Genomic DNA, 12,994 nt, shown 5'->3' with positions numbered 1-12,994 from the left:
GCGTGTCTGCAAGGTAGCTCGACCGAGTGGATTTTTCCCTGATTTCAGACTCTCAGGTGCGCGGTTAATGTGGAGGCTTTTAATTTGGTACTCAGATGTTTTTTGTTTCTCAGGTATATTAATATCTGACAGTAAAAATACTGCATCCAGATAATGAGTTTTACCTCTGGTAGTTGCACATTGAATTGATTAATTGTATATATTATTACAATATCTAAAAAAAAAAGTATATATATAAAATATACTGAAGATATTAAAAAATATATATTATTTTTTTTTATGAATAATAAACAATAAAAATGTAATAAATGCCCATTGATATATAAAGCATTTGAATCTTTTTAAAGAAAAAACTGATTGGAGTGCCACTCTCGTGGGTTTTCTTCCCCAATCTATGACTGGTAGTGCTATCCAGATATGCTTTTTCTGCACTGGTAGGGTGTCTGGGATCCTTGTCATGTGGAAAAACGAAACTGCCACCAATCAGACACTTTCCAGATGGTACTGTACAGTGGAATAAAATCTGAAGGTACTTTTCTTTGTTCATAAGTCCACCAGTTTTAAGATTCCCAGCACCACTGCCTCAAATGCAGACCATGATGGAGCCTCGGCCGCGTTTTACAGATTGCTGTAGACACTCACTGTTGTACCTCTTTCCTGATAACCTAAGTACAAACTGATAATGATTTGAACCAAACATTTTTGTCCAGTTTTTGTGTAATTTGACTTACTTCAGCCCGAGGCTCCAGTGAACAGTAGATCAACTGAAATGCCAGATACGTCTTCTTTTTTTTCTTCTCCTTCATTTCTCATATTTTGTAGGAACATTACTTTCAGGTTCTGTTCATCTGCTGTAGATAGTTGATTTTTTTAGGCTTGAACCTTTTCTTTAGTCATTTTACATTTATATTTTACATATTTTAAGGACACACTGCACACCATGCTGAGATATGCCAAGTTTCTGGCTAAGAGCTTTTGGGGGAAAAATACAATTTTGTGTCTGTCAAGCTGTGTTATCATTGGCGTTTTTTTTTTTATTGAAGAAATTATGTGCGTTTGTGGTAATCTGCAGTAACAATGTGCCTAAAGATACAATTTAAAATTGTAGGCATCTTTAGGCATCTGTAAATCAACACTGGTTGATGTCTGTAGTTAAGTGCCTGTTTTGCCTAAATGACTTGTTTTTTCACTGTTAAGTGGTTCAACAAACAAGCAAACAAACACACAGAAACAAATATTCCTCTGAAAGTGGTCAGGTACAAGGACTGGACTGAAAACAAGTGAAAAATCAGCCAATGTCCAAAGAAATATTTTAAAAGATCTTCAGAAAGCGTGGAGAACAACTGCTGAAGATCACTTTGAAAAACTATAAGAGTGCCTGGTTCATTGGAAGCAAAAGATAAAGAAAGGAGCAGTGGCTCAAGACTTTTGCAAAGTAGTATCCACTACTGATACTACTTGTAGTCTCAAACTGATTATAGTGGGTGATTTGCTTCTGACTCCTAAGGCATTTTTAGACTTAGCTGAGTTTTTAAATAATATTATTATGTTTTTTAAACTTTAAATAATGACATTTGAATGGGAAAAGTTTAAATTCTACAAATGTGGAAAACAAGATAAATGTTTCCAGAGGCAGTGACTTCCTGACTGGAGATAAATATGATTTTCTGGCATCTTTAGCTGAACTTAATGTTAGCTGCCAGCATCGCTGTGGCTGATATAACAAATCACACAGTTATATCACTCAGTAGTAATGTTGTGTAACCTGTAAGTCCACGACTCCATCTACTGCTGAGAAAATGCAGCGCGTAAATATTTAGAGAAGGGAGCTTATTGAATTTAGACATGGCTGATCTTGAACCACCCAGTTTACCAAAAACTTGTTTTTGGACAGTTTCATGCCTTATTTACCTGTATACCTTACCATACCTGTATTTTCATACATTTTAATGCATATTTTGTAGGAATCATTTAGACTTCTTAGCTATTTTATTGTAATATTTGCATCGGTTTTTTTTTTACTATTTCCTAATACTTTATTCTGACATTTGATATGTTGCAATGATTCCATTAATATATTTCTTAGAGATTTATTGATTTTACATGCATTTCAATAATATTTTTACATGTTTTACATCTTTTTCTTTCATATTTTACATTCATTTTTTATTGATCTTTTGATTTTGTTATATTCATTTTTATTTCTTTACATTTGCTGATGTTTAATTCTGACATTTTAGTTAAAAATGTAATATCAGTTTTGGACACTAATATTTTCTGGTATTTTTGAACAAACTCAAAACAGGTTTTGATAAAGTATTAATGAGGTTTTTTTTTCATTTATGCATAATTTTAAGATGGTTTAAAGATGCTTGATGATTGAAAATGTTACCAATAATTCACTAAATTAAATATTCATTAAATTTTAGCAATAATTTCCAATCAGGCTGACATGTAAAACTGACAGATTTACATGGTGAATCTAAGTGCACATGTTAATTAATGAACATTGTCCCTTTCAAATAAATGTAAACATGAACAAAACCATACATTCTAAAGTTAACCTATTAACCTAACCCACTAACTACATTTGGACTGTGGACAGAAGCCAGAGTACCTGGACATTAGATTTGGATGGAGGACCTTCTTGATGTGAAATAACAGTGACAAGCACTGGGCCACTGTGCTGCCCCATAAAATTAAACAGAATGATCAATGAAATTCATAAAAAGATTTAAATAGGGAAACAAATCATCAATGCCCTTCCTTATCCATGTTTTCCTTTTTCTCAGCCTTGATCTCTCATTTCCTCTCATCCCACCATCTTTATCTTTTTCCACAATCGCTTCTCTTTAAATAGCCTGCTGGATAAACATCTGTCTGACTGCAGCCATTTGTCTTCCTAATGTGTTTCCACTCAGTGTGTATGCGTGAGGCCACCCAGTCTCTACAAAACAGTTCAGGGCTCCCACTCCTCTAATCCTCTACAGGCCTCCTCAAAATCCTCAGAAATCATTTTTCAAGTCCTGCAGTCCATGATCTGTCTTCTTTAAGACTTTTGAGTTACTCTTCACGTCCACATAATTCAGTGTTTAAGTTCTCTTGACATCTGCAGATCACCCCCACCCCAACCTCCAGGTTCAGATCTCTTTCCAAATCATCCACAAATCATTCTCCCAGGCCTTCAATTCAAGGAATCCCAAATCCTTGTAAGTTCTTGAATCTATCTGATGTTATCCTATGGTAAAATGAGTCTTTAATCCTTATCAGTGGTCTTAAAAGTCAAATTCAACGATAAAGCCTTTTCCCAAGTTTCCCAGTTCTCAGTGAGTGCTAGTTCTGGATCATTTTCCCACTCTTTCAGTTGTTTGTTCTCTATTCTCTTTTGTATCGTTAGTTCCCCCAAAAGTCTCTTTCAAAGTTATCTTTTACCCTTTGTGTCATTTCCACAGTTTCCAAGTTTCTAGTCAAGCACTCCAATACCCAAGTAACCTAATGCCTTTTTAATATCTCCCTTCCAGTCCTCTTAATCTTGGTAATTTACTATGAGTACACCTCTAAAGTCACAGATCAATTTTTGAGTTCTTCCCTGGGTCCTTTGGCCTTTTCAAGTTATCTTCTAGTCTTTGAGTTCTTCAGATGTTCCTTTCAGGCCTCTTCTCTCCATAAAAGGTTGAATTTACTTTAAAGTTGTTTTTCTCTAGTCCAACATAATGCATAATCTTCAGAGTCCTCAGTTTCCACAGAAATCCTCTAAGTTGCCAAATCCTCTAGTCTTCTAGTCCCTTCTAAGTCCTATTGTCCATTAATGGTCATCCTCCCAGTTCTGCACTCCCCTAATAGGAATCTTGTATTAAGCCTTGACATTTGTCTTGTCCTTACCAAGTCCTCTCTTCCTAATGTCTTCCTAATGTGGGAAGTGTGGGAAGTCAGTTTCATACCATCTCTTCTAGATATATCATAGTCTATGCAGAAGTCGATGCAATTTTCTAAGCTACTAAAACCCATCTTAAGTTCTAGAAATATCCCGAAATGTGTTGAACATTTCACCCAAAAACACCCTCAGTGGGCAAATCAGGACACAACTACTTTTACATCTGTGACAATTAGTGACAGACTGTTAACGAACCTTCCTCACACGCACAGAAACCACAATGTTACCTAGTCATGCTGACCACGCCCCCGAGCTGTCAGTCAAACATCCCCTCCCAGGAATGTAAGATGCACGGTGTGTGTGTGTGTGTGTGCGCACACGCGCAAGTCTACAAACGCAACAACTACAAGAATGTGTTTATTTAAAATATGTGAGTGTGTGTGTGTGCGTGTTTGTGTGTTGGGATGCAGACAGTAGCAGTGCAGTTCTGGCAGACGTTCAGGAGTAATCCATCACAGATTAGTCATTACCTGCTTCAGTTGTTAGTCACCTCATTTCACCGCTCCTGCTGTATAGCCTCTGTTGTTTTTACAACTATTTCAAATAACTACCACAAAACAGCAACCATTTTATGTTTAATTGTTTATTCTAATAAGTTTTTAAAGTGCTGTTTAGATTTTCACCACATACAATGGAGTTTTTTCAGATTTTGTTACAGGTTAGATTAATCTTTAAAAGTTAAATTATACAATTTCTTCACTGATCCGCACACATTGTAAAAATAGAAGCAGGCTTTGGTATGTTCTGTGCACGTAATAACAGTAAAATACTGAAATTTAAATGAAACATAAACTTCTCAATTAAAACTTTATAAATCTTTTTTGACAGGAACTGCCTCAGGAATTCTTGAGAATGATCCTTCAAGATTCCCCATCTTCTCGGAACTTGATTGTTGTTTAAATCTCTCCAGTGTTGCTCTGTTCAGTTCAGGCCTGGGCTTTAGGAGTTTTCTATTAGAGAGTTAAATTTCTTTGCTGCCTGGATGATTTGGATCATTGTGTTGGTTAAATATAAACCCCAATAACTTTCTGCATTAATTTTTGCCTCTACCCTGGCTTCTGTTGTAGTTACTGTGGTTGGAAAACACCCCAACAGCATGATGCTGTCACCACCATGTTTCACAATAGGGATGGCGTTAGTGTGGCAATGCTCAGTGCCAGGCTTTTTCCTGATCCCACTGTAGTTCCTGACATAGTGGATCCTGATCTGTTTGTTTGTATACATGGGCATAAATTTCAGCTTGACTTTGAAATAAATGCAAGTCAGTGTAAAGTATGTTTCAAGCCTGTAACACACATTTTTCCAAAACTTTCCTCTGTCCCCCAAGAATTTAACCTTGGCAACCTATAAAATGGTGCTTTTGAACTTATGGGTAACCTATGGACATCCAACCCGATATCATGACAAAGCGTGTAATAAACACACCGGTCCACTGTGTCTATTCCATGCTTTGCCTCTTCAAAATGTGAAATGTACACACATGCAGAAGTTGCAGTAGGTTGCAGTAAGCTGCAGTAACAGCAGAGATATTTTATTTTAAGCCAATATTAACACATTTACATGTAAATACACATTAGCCGCCTAGCCTAATCATTTCTGACGATTAAGGACCCTGTAATGTTTTTGCTCACTGCTTTAAATATATTATCTCCTCCTGCTGGTAAGACAATTTCTCCATGCAGTAAAGCAATTTCTGCATGCATGTCCATTTCGCTTTTTGAAGAGGCAAAGCACAAAGTGGACACGGTGGACCAACATGTATATTACACGTTTTGCCGTGATACTGGGTTGAGGGCATCCAACCCAGCCAATTTATTTTAAAACTCATATTTCATATTTTGTATGGATATTTCAGTCTTTAACTCATAATGAAGTTTTCTATTGCTGGTTTAGAAGATTTTTAACTAACTTTCCAACTCTTCCAGCAACAAATCTAACAAAATCCTTTTACATTATTTGTTCTTTCAAATTTCATCTACAGTCAAACTTTAGTCAAAAATAGACAACTGGGACAAGTGTAAGATCGATGACATAATATAAATAGGAAATCCACTGGATGGAAATTAGGTGCAAGGAGAGGCCTGTGTGCAATCATGTGGACTGTGGGAAGTCAGAATTTCTTATGCTGATATCATGTGAAAGCAAACCAGTTTTCTTCCCAAACCTCTTATGAACTCTGCCACACAGAGACACAGTCATCCGCAGATCAGCTGCCTCCATCTGAACAGATGGGAGCTGGTAAAATGTGGTGCGGACATATTTATTTTTCTAAAGCATCAAAGAGAGAAATGAAGAGAGTTTACTCAAACTCAGAGCAACAAAGTGGCCCTCTCCAAGTCCACAAAAGCCATGTAGACTGGTTGGACAAACTCAAATATCCTCAAGAGGATAAAGAGTTGGTCCAAAGTTCTGTGAAAGGACAAAAAACAAATCAGATTGTTCCTTTGACTAATGGACAGATTCTCCACTCTCAAACCTTGGAATAGACCTTCCTAGGGAGGCTGAGGAGTGATTCCTAGGAAGGAGTAATTCCTCTGTAACTACAGCTCACCATCCAGCTCTCCTTCTTCAAAATGGGAACCACCATCCAAATCTGCCAAGACTAATCTTTGTCTTGGTGCTGCCTTACACTTCCTCACGATATTGCGAAGGAATATTAACCAAAACAGAGCTGCAACATCCAGAGCCTAAAGGAACTGTGGGTGGCTATCTGCCTTAATGATGTCACTCCTAGTGGTAGGCAAGTCATCCCCCTCATCCCCAGACTCTGCTTCATTTATGGAAGCCATGTCATTGAGGAGGTCCCCAAAGAATTCCTTCCACTGCCCAACTATATCCTCAGTTGAAGTGAGTAGCACCCCTGGCCCAGGCACTTATCCTTTGGCTTCCCTTCATTGCTGTTTGTCTGGCCCCTCACCCAAGACCAATTTGCCTTGCGATACCCTACAAGAGGAAAAAGTCCACAACAACACAGTTCCTGGGATTTTTGGGAAACAAACCTTGCCAATGCAAAAACGCGGCATTTCAGAAAGGGATCCATTAAATTTTGATGTTAATGTTTTTTTTGCCTTGGGAGACTCTACCAGAGGAAAGAGCCCATGACAACATAGCTCCTGGAGTATAAACAAAAAACCTGTAAACAAAAAATGTTCACATCAAATATTAATGAATATTAATGACCACGTGCTTTAATGTCTTTTTAATTTCATATTCTCTCTCCGAAATTTCACAAGAACCTCGGAGCTAAACCAACCAGTTAATAAACTTTTTAGGCTTTTCTGTTTCATCATTTAAGTGTTGTTTTTTTTTTTTTAGAAGAAGAAGCTTCTGAACAGTTAATATCACCCTGTTTTCTTTGACGCTAAATAGAGCATTTAGGGGATTTTTTTGACTGGTTGGTCTGGCAAAACAAGATAATTAAATATGTTGACTTGGGTTTCACTGAATAATGGTGGCTGTTTTCAACATGAGGAGAAATTCATTACACGTTGGAAAAGTTTGGCTTGAGGACATTGTGCCAGACAGGTTTTATAAAATAGGCTAAACATTGTGAAAGGCCCTATTTAAACCCAAAGTAGTTTCTTGTTTATATTTTCCACATCGCTGGCAATAAGCTGGCAACAGTGAGATGGATCTGTCGCTCTCAGCTTGTTACATATGGAAGGTTAGAAAGGATCAGAATGTGTCACACTGGATAGTCATCATATTTTACCCAAAACCACTTTCCAATCTCTTCCTGATGCTAACCAGTGAGTTAAAACCAAATGCTTAAATAAAAGACAGTCAGAGGGACAAAAAGTAAAAACTGAAACAAAATACCTATTTTGGTAGATAAGCTTCACATTCCATGTCTTGAAAGGATGTTTCTAATTTTTCAGATATTTTGCAAATGCAAGAAAGCAGTCCTACATATTTTTTAATATCCACATTGAAAGACATCCTGGTCAAAATTGACTTGAAGATTCATCACAGCGTTGCTGGAGGCAAAGGTAATGCTATCTAGAAGAAGTATCTGGTTTGAAGCCATGTTTCTAAGATTTTTAGGGCTGAGTAAAACAGCCTCAGTTTTATTTGAATTTAGAAGAAGGAAATTAGAGGTCATCCAGGTCTTTATGTCTTTAAGACAGTCCTCAAGTTTAACTAATTGATGTGTCTAGTAAGGCTTCATTGACTGATAAATTGAGGTATCATCTGCATGCCTTTGCTTGACACTGCGTAAGGAAACCATGCATAATATAATGCAGAATTGGTCCTAGGACAGAACCCTGTAGAACTCCATAAATAAACTTTGTATGTGAAGAGGAATCTCCATTTACATGAAGAAACTGGAGTTTCTTAGATATATATGAATCAAACCACTACAGTGCAAAGCTTTTAATTTCTATGGCATACTCTAATTTCTGTAATAAAATATTGAAGAAGATCATTTTTAACTTTCACTAATGCTCTGTTCTATGATGAGTTCTGAAACCTGACTGAAATTCTACAAATGAAATACTGCAGATGGTCAGTTAGCTATTTTCCAACTACTCTTTAAATAATTCTTGAGGTTTTGCTTCCAAGGACTTCTGGGTTTCACTAGATGACTTACTGAATTACTACCATGCTTCTGTGACCCATAAAGCTAACCTAGTTAGTCAAGTAGTTTCTACCCATTTGGGAGCCTCAACTTCCAATTTGTTTAACCCCAGCAAAATCTCTTATTTACAGATGCTTGACTTTAAACGCACGTGTTCACTGAAAGAATTTGGAGAGGTTTTTTTCTTAGTATTATCTTAGTGCTTTTTTGGTTTTAGGAAATAAAGTTGAATTTGGGCCAAGAAAAGGTTAATAATATCAGATTTAATAAGCAGACATATCAGTGAAGTATTTCTCACTAGATGACATTTATATTGTATTTACAGTCACAAAAACATAGCTGTCACAAGCTTAGTAACTGTTTATTTGATCAAAACTCACATGCAAACAAATTGAAACAGAGTCAGCTTGGAAACAGAAGTCCATATGGTCTCTGAATGCTTGGTACGGATTTGATTGTTGACCTTCGTACAAGCCTCAGTTAACCAAAGCAAATGGAAGAACAGCTCAGTTCTTAGCTGAGAACTGCCAACACTGAGAGTGTGTAAGCAGGACAAAACGAATGGAAATGGTTGCCAAAACTGCAGTAGAGCTGGTCGAACTACAACCACACACACACACACACACACACACACACACACACACACACACACACACACACACACACACACACACACACACACACACACACACACGACAGTTTGCCTAATTATTATAAAATTTCTTTAAGTAATATTTTGGGAACATCAAGCTAAAAGCAAACAGGCAGACAGACAGACAGATCATTACCTTGTTAAAGGACTTGCACCATTCCTATCATTACTCCAGCTGTGTGTTATTACTATATAAGTTACCCAATGAACAGTCAGGAGAAATTCCTGCAGCTGCAGACAGGTTTGTGTGAGTTTTTTTCTTTTTTGAACAAGATAAACAAAAGATTCAAATACCTGAAGTTTAAACAGTTTTTAAATGTTCTATGGTTATTCAAAAGTTCAGTCACGCACGTGTTTATGAGTGGTTTGTTGGCACTAAAGTTGAAAATAAAGACATGTGCGTGTTGTGTGAAAAGGTCAGAGACATTAGTCAGATTGGCTCAGAGACAAGAGAGGAAATATTCCCTTCAAACATGAAACTGTGCAGCAGCCAAAGTCAACAGTTCTGCTATGTTGTTCACCCTGTCAGAGACAAACGGCTCCTCCAATGGCAAGTCACACATTCACATCCAGGCTCACCAACAGCATGATTTACCTCTGATCTACTGAACAAGATGACAGGACAAAGGATTCTTAAAGCCACTGGCTATAAAACACCCTCAAAGAGATTAAAAAATGATAACAAATGATAAAAATTACTTTCAAATTTAAACAGAGTTGCAGTAAATAACCACAAACTGATATATAAAACTGATATATAATGAACATATAATGATAATATAATGATAAAACTCACTTATTGTACCTTCATAGGTACAATGGCTTTGTGACTGGGATGGTAATTTCTAAAGAACTGCTGTTATACACTTGACTCAGTACTTACTATATGTTGTTTACATTTGTTGTTTGTACCTTCTAGAGACCAGTCATGAAAAAGGATAGGAAAAATACAGTTAGTTGAGTCTTGGCTAACAAAATACTAAACTAAGCTTGCCCTAAGGCTTGACAGGGTTGATTTTGGCAGATAGTCATTTAACAAAAACCAATGGACCACTTGCAATTTTCACACAAGCACCCACAAAACAACAACAAAACTAAAAGGAGTACTGTTGTCTACAATTATAGGAAGAGTAAGGTGACAAAAATATCTTCAGCTCCAAATATAATTACATATTAATGTAATGTGTCACTCAACATGCCTCTCCCATCAGAGCACTCATTAATTCCAGAGCACTGCCAAAAGGAATTCCTTTGATGTCATTTTGATGAAACCCTGCAAAGAAATGACGCTACTTCAGTGCGCAGTCCAGCACAAGCATGTCAGAATACTGTGCAAATCATTAAAAGCCCATTTTAATTGAAAATAATACAAAAGCAATATGTTGAATGTTTGCTTTTTGAAAAAAAAGTTTATTTTGAGTTTGATGCCAGCAACACATTCCCAAAAAAGACAAGCGTAGCTAAAGACAGCATAAGATGTGTGAGTCATCAAGCATCAAAGGGAGCATCCCAATGAAGCTGAGTCTTTCAAATATTAAGCTGTGGACCGGCTCACCACTTGTAAAGGACATAAAAGCACAAAAACCTAGTGGATTCTATCATCTATGGTTCATATTATCATTAAAAATTCAAAGGATCTAGAGAAGTCTTTGCACACAAAGGAAAATGCTTCAAACCAATACTGGACATTGATGGTGTTCAGGTACCACTGTATTAAAAAAGAACATGATTGTATGGTGGAAATCACTGCATAGTCTCAGAAACACGTCTGAAAACCATTAGAGGTGACTATAGCTCATTACTTCATCATACACAAACTTTCTCCAAATCCATGCTCATTTTAGATTGACTGAGGCCAAGTGGGAAACTGTCTTATGGTTTGACCAATCAGAATCTGAGATTCTGTTTGGAAATGATGGTCACTGTATCTTCTGGGCTAAAGAAGACAGGAACTATCTGGTTTCTGGTTAACACACTGTTTAAACCCAGCATTGCTGGTGGTATAGGGTATTAGTATACATAGCACTGGTAACTTGAACATTGTAAAAGTACTATTAATGGTGAACCACTGTTATGGCTGACATGCTGCCAGCCAAGTAGGGATTGGAACCAGTTCTCTACAAGAAACCAGTTCCCAGTAGTTCAGTTCCTTGGAATTGTTAGCCTGCTTGCCTATCATTCCTGCTTATCAGTTCTATTTGAAGTTGCTCTACAATCAGCTGATTTTAGTCTGTGCGCCGGAGGAGGAAAATATTTGCACAGTCTGCAGGGTGGATATGGACAATACTTTTATTTTTATTGTACAAAAGGATAAAAGCGTGATGGTAAAGTGCATACTGCATCCAAGACAGAAACATCTGCATTATGATGCTACAACTTTGTATCGAGCATCTGCACAGACAGCATGCTAACACTAAGCCACCCAAGAACCCAAAGTGATGTTAAAGCTGAGTGAATGATGACCCCAGACAAGGCGTCATCTGTTTGTTGCCTGAACTTTAACAGGCAACAGATGTTTGACTGCAAACAGTTTTGACCTGTTCATGTTTCTAAAGGAGAATCACTGCAGTGGTCACTGATCACGAGTCTTTTTGTGGTGTTTTTTCATCTTTGCTTTGCGCTGTCTGCTTTGTGTTTATACCTAAATACATAGTGAAAAATCTTATGTGTGTCCTCATTAGGATAGGAATTTGTGTTGGTGTATAAGAAAATAGTCTGCAGATTTATATGGTTTATTGGCAATTATGAGACAATGCGTTTCAGGTAATTTTACGGGGAAACACTGAAGTAATGTTACGAGTAGCGCAAAGAATTACCTTCTCTTTGGGAATAATTAAGTAACGTACTGCTTTACTTTTAAGAAAAGTCAAATTTTGTAATACATTATAAACAGTTGACCAAACAGCATTGAATTAATTTGTATGAATGTGATTTCTTTTATGTGCTGGTTAGCGATGGTGGTGACTCTTAAAGACACTGCAATAAAACCCCCAATAAGAGAGTGGTATCGATAATGGAATCCCAATCGCTAAATTCTTATCCAGTCCCATGCTTACATCCAAGCTTTGTGTTTTTCAGGGAAGGTCTTGCTTATCTCAGTAAGACTACACCAAACACCATTCTGCAATGATCTAAACACTCATGATCTTGACTGCTTGCATTTGGGACCTTAGTTTTTTGGACATATCCAGATTTCACGACCATAAGTTCAGGCTGGAATAAAGGTGAACTGGTAAATTGAAGAGTCTCTCTTCACCACTGCATTGCTGCTGTAGCCACACCAATACTCCAATCTAGCACATACTAAATCTTTCTACCATATGTGAATAAGAACCAAACATACTCGAACTCCCTTGTGAGGAACTCCCTCGCTTGGGGGAGCCCTCTCCTCCAAACCGAGGAAGCATTCCACCATTTTCCAGAACTCCCATAGTCTCAGACTTGGAGATGCTGACTCTCATCACAGCTGGTACTAGGCAAAGGGGTCCAGTTCATGCTGAAGGTCTTGCTCTGATTAAAACCCAATAGAATCACGTGATCTGTAAGAAGCAGGGATGCTATCCTGAGGTTTCCAAAATGGATTCTCTCCATATGCCAGCTATGCTATCAAATCCTGTCCATGAATATGAAGCTTATGCATAATTTCAATAAAGATCTGTAATCACTCATCTGCCTGCTTTTCTTAAATGTTAGGCTGCTTTTCTGTTCTAACACTTATTTACACTCTAACACTGACCTCTCCTTATTTAAATCACAAACAGGAGATGAACGACAAGCTTGGAGGAGTCCAGCATCCACTGAAAACATGCTTGACTTTGTGTGAAGGATG

Source organism: Oreochromis niloticus, linkage group LG23 (genome assembly GCF_001858045.2).
Source record: "Oreochromis niloticus isolate F11D_XX linkage group LG23, O_niloticus_UMD_NMBU, whole genome shotgun sequence".
In the NCBI taxonomy this organism is placed as follows: domain Eukaryota; kingdom Metazoa; phylum Chordata; class Actinopteri; order Cichliformes; family Cichlidae; genus Oreochromis; species Oreochromis niloticus.
This window is presented reverse-complemented; position numbering follows the sequence as displayed.